Raw genomic sequence first — 9,698 nt, forward strand, 5'->3', positions numbered from 1 at the left:
CCCTCTGCTTGTGCTCTCTTACTCTCTCTCAAATAAATAAAATATTTTTTTAAAAAAGAAATGCATAGAAAACACTTCCTAATCTTGAATCAGTCACCAGATTTGTGAAACTTTCTTAGATAATTACAATAATCATAAATCTATGGCTATGTGAATAATATTAATGATTCTGTTAACCTTAAAAATAAAACTGTCAGCTATTTTAACAGCAAAAATGGGCCTATTTAGGAATAGCAGAGAATTGTAATTCAGGACAAACTAGCTACAGCTAACAAATAGGCAAGTCAGGAGAACAAAGGAGACAAATCCTTTTTCTTAGAGGGAAGAGGGATTTGGGGAGGGCTGTTGTAAAGGGAAAGCCCATTGGTGTAAAATGGGAGTTTAATGTGTGGTGGCTTCTCATTGGCTGGGCTGTTGCTAGGGTAGAGGAAAGCCTTTCTTCTGGGGCAGTCAAGCAGTATCTTATATCTTAAGGCACCTCTCTTCTTATTGGATCTGTAACTAATGACAAGTGGTAGGGTGTGAGAGCTCCTCTTTCTGGCCTCCTGGCTCCATTATATTTTGTCTTTATTTAAGATGTGTTTATTTATTTGAGAGAGAGAGAGAGTGGGGGGGAAGGAGCAGAAGGAGAGAGAGAGAGAATGTCAAGCAGGCTCTACACCCAGCAGAGCCCAACACAGGGCTCAATCTCACAACTCTGAGATCATGACCTGAGCTGAAATCAAGAGCTGGATGCTTAACCAATTCAGCCACCCAGGTGTCCCATTAATGAGGTTTCCTTTCATTCTCAAATGAAAGATCTTGATCAAAAGGGGGAAATATGAATTTGTTTGAAAGCATCACTGATCAAGAGTAGGGTTTCTCCATATTTAGTGGCTTTGTCCCTCAGTGCCAGGAAGGACCTTTCCTGGTTGTCATGTCAAGTGCATGGTAGTTGGAAATCACTTAAGGCCAAATTTGAGAAACAAAGAATGTTAGGAGGGAGAACTCTCAAGTACTTCCCACCTATAGTCCATATTTATCAAGATGGTAAGCATTAAAGATCATCTCTTTACTGGGCACATCATTTTTATAAAAGTTTGACAGGTAACAAAATGTAAAACTTAAAATGGTTATATAAGACAAAAGAAATCACAGGACAATTCCAAACTGAATGGTGTTTCTAAACCAGGACCCTAGGTCTAAAATAATCAACTGAAATATTTCCTGGCATTTATTCCGACTTCAGGGAGGAAATTTCTCTTTATGGGGACAAACCCAGAATCACATATGGCTCCAGGAATCCCCACTTAAAATGGCCATCAAAGCAGAATAGCGAGAGAATTAATCAAGTGCATTTGAGAAGATACAGCACAATTATAGACATGAACTTTTTGCAAAACAGCCAAACTTAAAAGATGTTTTAAAACAGTATTGTCACCTCAAAAGAACTATTTAGAAAATATATGTTATCAATAATACCACCTATCTGGTTGCAAATTCAGAAACCATGAATTTGAATAAGAATCCAAAGTCAGTTCAGATGAAGGAAAGGCTTTTATGAGTTCTGAACCGTCTAACCCTTGCAAAAGTTTACAGGATCATGATGATACTGATTCCAAAAGGCCATAATCCAAATAAGAGTCCCCCCCCCCCCCACCTTTCACAAGGGTTTGGGAAGTATGGACAAGGTAATTTTCTTTTCATAAAAGGGATCAAAGAAGCAAAGAGTAAGAAAACATTAAGCCTCATCCAATCTTGGGAAAGTTGTCTTGACACATGTCATCCACTCCAATTCCAAGAAGTCTTTCCTTTCAGATCACCATATGGGTGTGCAGGTCCAGTCTAGTTTGGTGCTTCCTTTTGATGTGTCACATGAGTCCAAGAGTCTCTTCCCTGGAGTTTGGCAGAATGGCTGGTCAATAGAATTGACAAGGCCTTTCTAGCAAGGTTGAAAGGAGTCTTTCTGGAGGTATCTTTTCCAATAGACAGTATCTCCAGGTTGCAAAGTGTGATTTGTAGGGTCTTTGTCTCCCAGGATTACACTGTGAAAAGATTGCTCTATCAAAGCCTGGTTATTTCTGATAGAAGCAATTAGGCCTTTACAATACTAAGCATATCTCCTTTTATCAACTGTGGATCAAAGGAGGCAGAGGCCAAGTGCATTGGATGTCCTGTGACTCTCTAAGAGTGTGACAGTATAGAGAAGTTCCAAAGGGGGTGGATCTGAGATTTAGAAGAAGTAAGGCTTTTGGCCAAGGTATTTGGCAGGTCTCTACAAATTTTTCCAATAAGTCTTAATACTGCCATTAGTGTGCTCAACTAACCCTGAGGATCAAGGATGATGTCCACAATGAAAATGTTGCAAAGCCAAGCCAAACAGCACAGACTTTTTGAAGCACTTGACTGGTAAAATAGGTTCCCCAATCACTACGAAGTTCAAGAGGTGACCAAAGTTAAAGATAATCTTTTCTAATGGAATTTTAGCCACAGAAGAAGCATTGGCCTATCTCTAGGAGAAAAATCTTGGCCCAGTGAGAAAATAGACAAACCACGACTAAAATATATTTATATTCATGAGACAGGGCAGCTGTAGGAAATCTATCTGTGTGGACATGTTTTCCTGGATTATACTTTGGACAGGCAGGACAAGCAAGGTAGATGATTTTGCAGCCTATGATTATTTTCCCACCAATACTGGTTCATGAACACTTACCATTTTGTCAGTAGACCAATGGTTTATTGCATGTACACTGGTAAGTAGTGGGAATTTTAGAATTTTGGTAGGGTCATATTGTTGTTTGGTTTAAACCAGAGTTCTCTCTTTTTATTAAACCAAAAATTATTAGATTTCCAATATTCTCTTTCCTTTTATGGGGCCAATTGTTGGGTGTCTCTGTTCAATTTTCCCAAGTTAGTTTTTGGGAGAACACTCCTTTGGGACACAATGACAGGTTTGGCTATTGGTTCCCTCGAGAGCAGTGTTTTTTACAGAAATATCAGGAAGGTGATTTCCTTTGGCCTCCAGTGAGACAAGTCTGAGATGCACAGGAACCTTAATAATAGAGGAGAACAGCTGGCAAAAGTATGGCATCTAATAAATTTTGAACATAGGAGCCATTTTAAATTTTATCCCCATTGGAGGTAAGGATTTCTTGTTGTTTTCCATAATATTCCAAAGTCATGAGCTACCCCAAAGGCATACTATCAGTATAAATGTCTGTGATTTTTACCTTTGGTTAAGGTACAGAGCTCAGGAAAGGGCATATAACTCGGCCTATTGGAGCTGAAGTAGCCAACGGTAAAGGTGCCGTCTCAATGACTTCAAAAGGAGTTGCAGTGGCATCTAGCACAATATTTACCATTTTTGTACCATCAGTTGGGGCTCCTGGATGGCTCAGTTGGTTGGGTGTCCAACTCTTGATTTCAGCTTAGGTCATGATCTCAGAGTTGTGAGATTGAGCCCCAAGTTGGGCTCCGTGTTCCGTGGAGAGTCTGCTTAAGGACTTCTCTCCCTCTGCCCCACCCCCCACTCATGCTCACCTCCTCTGTCAAATAAATACATAAATCTTAAAAAAAAAAAAAAAAAGAAAAGAAAAGAATCATCAGTAAACCACAAAAAATTTTGCATTGGTTAAAGAAGCTTCCTATAAATTATGATAGGGTCAAATGCTGACCTGTCAGCCTTAAGCAGTTGTGAAGGGGGTTTCATCTGAATCTAAATGTAGTCCTTGTTCCCAGATCCGATGCCCTAAGGACTGAACCTTCATTTGAGCAAACTGCAATTTTTTTCTTTGGAGACGTTATGTCCCTTTAGGGCCAGAAGTAAGTTTTAATAGGTAGATGCTGTCATCTATAAAGAGGTTTGAGAAGGGGAACAGAGAAGCGATTCATCTACATATTCTAACAAAGTAGAACCCACAGAGAACTTTCTATCATCCGGTTCAGCCTTTAAGGTTTGTGAAAAATGAGGAGGACTCTGTGTAATCCTGGGGCATGACAGTCCCAAGTGAAGGGAAGAAGATATTCATTACCCTTAGCAACCGAATACTCAAAATGAAGAGCATAGATTGCTTCCAGTGAGAATGGATGTCACTAGCACACAGGGGTTAGGAGCAACGGGGTGCAGAGGGATGACAGCACTGTTTATTGTCAGTGGACAAGCCTCCATCCTTGGCCATTGGGTTTCTCCTGGGTAGAACAGAGGTATTACAAGGACGAATGCAGGGTTAATGAGGCCCCACGCCTTGTAATCTTCTCTTATGGGCTTGATGCCTTGAAGGGCTTCTTTATTTACAGGGTATTGATTAGTTCTGGGGGGAGGTTTTGAGGGATCTATTTGAATCTTGATGAGCGACACCCTATGGATTCGGCCAATAGCCGTTGGAGATTCTGCTCACAAAGACAATGGCAGCTGGTCCAACAGGAACAAATAATCAGTGTCCTCAGGGTGGCTATGGTGCTATCAGAGCCAGAGCAAAGGAAGGATGTCATTTAACTCACCTGCTTGGCTATTTTGATTACCGTCACATTCTAGAATCATCCTCCCCTTTGAGAGAAGAACCCCAGCATGCCACTCTTCTAAGAAATCTCGGCACAATAAATGAATAGGGGTGGAGGAAGTAAGGAAAAAGGGGCATGTATCTCTCAAAGGGCCTTGACAAAAGGGAAGAGGTTCAGAGGCAGGAATCTGTGGAGGCTTGTTAGAGACCCCCCACTACTTGAACTGTTGTAATACTTCCGGAGGGCTAAGGACCAAGAGTGTAGCTCTGGTGTCCCTGAGGGGAGAGAGAGATTCATTCCCAGCCTGCAGAGCCGTTTCTCTGAGCCAATTAAGACGGAAGATTGGGAGGAGCCCCTGTAGTTCCCCATCACTGGGAATCAGGAGGACGTTGGGAAAGCTGGCTGGAAGGTTGAAGGTGCCTGAGTACTTAAATTCATAATGCTATTCCCCCCCCCCCCCCCCAATGTCCTGGCTCTCTGCAATAATAGCAGAAACTCTTGGTTTTCTTTAGGGACCTTTATTTGCCGAGTTGAAAGTTGAAAGTGTTAGCCATCTCTCTTTTAGGTGACTCATCGAGGGTGCCAAAGAGCTGGCTTGCCCAATTAATTAAAACTGGAGTGAACACAGTTTCCTATTCCATTGTGGTTTCCTTTAAACTAAAAGAGAAAGATCCCGGTTCAGTCACTTAATAAACAGAGTTAAGGGCTACCCAGGCTAATTCAATATTTAAAGGAAGACCAGAATTTTCTTTGAAGACAATTTGGAGGTAATAATATTAGCCACAAACAGGTTCATCGGGCTTTTGTGTGCAAGCCTAAATTCTGTTCCAGTCAACAGGCTTGGGAAAAGCTACTGCAATTGCTCAGTGGAGATTTCCAACAAGTGTTCTAGCATCCTGCTGAAAGTTAGGGGCCTGTATCTCTACATCCCTTTCCGGACGTTCCCATCAGGCTATTTTCATTCAGTGTTTGGCCTGCCCAATTAATCCACCAAGAGTCATGTGGATTAATTGATATAAATCTGAGAAACCGGGTTGTTTAAATAACTAAGTTAAATTCTTCAGCAAACCTATGGGAGTTACTTTAGGAAACTGTGGCTCAAAATTCATCCTTAATCCAGGGAACAGAACAGAAGTTTATTTGGATCCTCAGAAGACTTTCTTTTTTTAAAAGATTTTATTTTATTTACTCATGAGAGACACAGAGAGGCAGAGACACAGGCAGAGGGAGAAGCAGGCTCCCTGTGGGGAGCCTGATGTGGGACTTGATTCCAGGACCCTGGGGTCATGGTATGACCCAAAGGTAGATGCTCAACCACTGAGCCACCCAGATGCCCCAGAAGATTTTATTTTTAAAAAAAATAGCGTGGAGCCCAACACGGGGTTTGAACTCATGACCCTGAGATCAAGACCTGAGCTGAGACCAAGGATGTTTAACCAACTGAACCACCCAGGCACCCTAAAGACTAAACTTTAAAAAGGCAGGCTTTAATAGATACAGGAGAAGAGGGAGTTAGGGAGAGGTTCAGAGAAAAAGGGAAATTGGGTGAAAAGATGAGACTGAAGGAGCAGAGGGTAGGGAGGGGACAGGGAAGGCGCAGGGGGAATAGAGGAAAACAGTGCCTGGGGTGGAGCTGAGCACAAGGCAGCTGTGCACCTGCAGACTTGACCAACTTTGGAGGGCAGGGGATGGAAGTGGCCTCAGAAGCCATTTTGACTTCTTACATTGTTTATTTGTCTCAGTCAAGTTAGAAATAGTATTTTGCAAAGAAGCCAACTTCAAATCCTGAAAATGTTTGGAAGCCTCAAGGTACCAATTAAAATAAACATCCCACACAATTTTTTAGTTTTTGGAGCCGTGGCTTTCTAATTTAATTTTGAGTAAAATTCAAGGAGATCAGAAGTTCCCCATAATGGCCATTGAAATGCTAAACTACTGTTGATTTATTTGGTCCATTTAGTTAGTAATGTACTTGAGGAGGGACCACAGTTTTGACCCATAAAACCACGGAGGAACCCAGAAAGCAGGGAAGGAGACACTCTCAAAGCATTTTGATGACTGGTATCCTCTTTCTTAGAGACTTTTCTCTGGACTGAAAAAAGAGAAATTCCTCAAGAGTACAGTTTCAACAGGAACAGCCTGGTTCCAAAAGGAATCAGACCAAAGGCCAAATGAGACCTCTCAGAAAGGACAGGACCTGAGACAGATTCTGAATAAAGCCTGGAGAGCTCAAAACACAAAGAAAGTAGAGTTTATAAACCAGAAGAAAACTTACCTTCAGACTCCAGGGATGGCAGGACGCAGTGAGCTCAACTGGTTGTGTAGGTACAAGTCCCTGTTTGTTCACCAGCCTTGGAGTTGTTGGTTGGGGGGTGGGGAGGGGAATCTTCTCTGGATCCCACTTCTGATCACCAAGGGCTATTAATCTTAAAACTGTCCGTTCTTTTAACAACAAAATGGGTCTGTTCAGGAATACCAGAGTTACCATTTGGGACAAGCAAGCTACAGCCAAACCAGAGGCAAGTCCAGGGAACAAAGAAAGCTGCTCTTTCATAGAGGAAAGAGGGAAGGTGTGAGAGCCCTTGAAAGGAAAGTCCATTGGAGAGCCTAGGACCTGAAAGGACCCTGACCTCTCATTGGCTGGGTTGTAAGTCTCTCATTGGCTGGGCTGTTGCCAGGGGAGGAGAAAAACTTCCTCCTGCCAGGGTAGTAAAGTAGCAGCTTAAGGAGTATCACTTTATAAGGCACCTCTCTTCCATTTGGGTCTGCAAGTGATGAGGAGTTGTAGGGTGAGAGAGCTCCCCCTTCTGGCCTTCCGCCTTCATTTTATAGGAGATTCCCTTTCGGTAATTTTCACAATTCAAAGCTGATGTAAGTCTTTTTTCATAAAAAAACAAGATTTTCAAAACTCAGCAGACTCCTAGCAGATTAGAATAATTCTACTTGTTCTCTTCTGCTCTAGAGGGATGGTGGTTTTTAAATAGAGTGTTTTCTCAGCATTTTCCCTACAAGTTGAACACAAGCAAGTTAGGGTGTGTTTGGCTTACACAATTTTCTCCTGCCTTGATGACCCCGGGCTGTCTGTGGCTGGTTGTATAGGGCATCTCTGAGTGTGGGGACAGGGCATGGGAACTGCTGAACTTCTTTACAGAAGGACGTGTGTGAGACTTGCATATTTTGATGGAAAGACCCAAATTTCAATAATGATAGATCTTGTCTCTCAGGCTGGTCAGTGGTTCCAGAGAAGAATCCTCCTCCTCCAACTGCCCACCTGGAAGGTAGCAGCCAGCACTCAGATCAGAGTGAGAAAGGGTCCCCGAGGTCCCAGGGCACAGGCTGGGAACTTACATTCCATTGTCCTGACTTCAGCATGCACCTTTCTCCCCCATCTGCTGGGTCTGGTGACCTGGAACCTGAATCTGTCTCATCTGTCTCCACAGAGAGTGAACCTCCTGTCTCCCGCAAGGTGAGAGGAAGAAAGAAAGATGGGTTCTTACTGCCCCCTGTGTCCTCTGTGCCCCCTCTGGCCTGACCTTCTGAGGAAGCCAATGCCCACTGCAGCCTTCTTGGCCCTGACAGGCCGGTTCCAATGATTCAGTCTATGAAGCAGCTGTTGACATCTCTTATCTTTGTCCTTGGGAGTGTGCATCGTTCATATTTCTTTATAAAACTTCTTAAATGCAGCATGGGGAAGGAAGAGAGATGTACAGATGCTCTCAATCCATTTGGTTAAGTGAAAGTTTTCATTTTCCTTTTGTGATATACAGAGATTGTGCCTATTAGGTGCCAGTCCCTTCCCAAATGCCTTCTCAACTACCCATTCATTTGTTCATCTGTTTTGTATTTTTTTATTCAAATTCAACTGATTAATCTATAATGTATTATTGGTTTCAGAGGTAGAGTTCAGTCATTCATCAGTCTTACATAACACCCAGTCCTCATTACATCACATGCCCTCCTTAATGCCTATCACCCAGTTACCCCGTCCCCCCACCAACCACCCCCCTGCAACCCTCCTATAGTTTGTTTCCTATAGTTAAGAGTCTCTTATGGTTTGTCTCCCTATTTTCATCTTATTATATTTTTCCTTACATTCCCCTATGTTCATCTGTTTTGTTTCTTATGTTCCACGTATGAGTGAGATAATATGATAATTGTCCTTCTCTGATGACTTATTTCTCTTATCTATTTGTTTTTTAAAAGATTTTATTTATTTATTCATGGGAGAGAGAGAGGCAGAGACACAGGCAGAGGGAGAAGCAGGCTCCATGCAGGGAGCCCAATGTGGGACTCGATGCTGGGACCCTGGGATCACGCCCTGAGCAGAAGGCAGGTGCTCAACCACTGAGCCACCCAGGTGGCCACCCTTATCTATTTATTTAACCAGATTGTTTGTTTGTTTTTTGGTACCCCACCCCAGCCTCAGAGCCTGGTGGAATATTCATGGAAACAGACCTTTGTTAGAGGTCAATGAGATAAAGCTTGTCACTGACAGATGCAGGACTCAAATCTGGGATTTTGAATCAGACCCAGAGCTCTTTCCACACAGGAAGCCAAGTTAAAGATTCCTGTACTGACTTCCAAAGCTCTGACCTGGGCAGGACACAAGGAATTTTATTTCCCCAGGGAGAAGATGAGTACTGCCCTCCGCAGGGCTGGGAACAGTGGGGAACGCGGGGGTCATTGGTAAGGAGACAGGGGGTGAGTGGTTGCCTGCCATGGGTGTTCCACCAGTGTGATGTCACTGGAGAACCCCTCAGATGCCTTGTGATTCTCAATTCAGTGCAACCCACCAACCCAAATACATGTAATGCCCTCAGGGCTAAGATTTCCCCCAGGAGTGATATGGACCAAAGGGATATAGATATAAACCTAACAGTTCCCCCCAACCAGTGTCCAAGCCCCCAAAATTTGACCCTCTCAATCCCCTAACTTGAAATTGGATCCTCACTGAGGCTGGAATAGAATTTCTAAATTTTTGAACAGATGTTTAACATCAGAATTCATGAATAAGAAATTCGAATCCAGGGACGCCTGGGTGGCTCAGTGGTTGAGTGCCTGCCTTCAGCCCAGAGCATGATCCTGGAGTCCCAGGATCGAGTCCCAACTCAGGCTCCTGGCATGGGACCTGCTTCTCCCTCTGCCTGTGTCTCTGCCTCTCTCTTTCTCTCTCTCTCTCTCTGTGTCTCTCATGAATAAATAAATAAAATCTTTTT

The 9,698-nt window shown here is 43.1% G+C and overlaps 1 long non-coding RNA gene across 1 annotated transcript; it reads right to left on the reverse strand.

Moving 5' to 3' along the window:
* Positions 1-1,517: 1,517 nt before the first annotated feature.
* LOC140594997 (uncharacterized) lies at positions 1,518-7,056 on the reverse strand. Its single transcript, XR_011996355.1, has 2 exons — positions 6,758-7,056; positions 1,518-2,024 (listed from the first exon to the last, which is right to left on the reverse strand). It is a non-coding gene; the product is annotated as an uncharacterized lncRNA (long non-coding RNA).
* Positions 7,057-9,698: the final 2,642 nt, after the last annotated feature.

This window comes from Vulpes vulpes, chromosome 13 (assembly GCF_048418805.1).
Source record: "Vulpes vulpes isolate BD-2025 chromosome 13, VulVul3, whole genome shotgun sequence".
NCBI lineage: Eukaryota > Metazoa > Chordata > Mammalia > Carnivora > Canidae > Vulpes > Vulpes vulpes.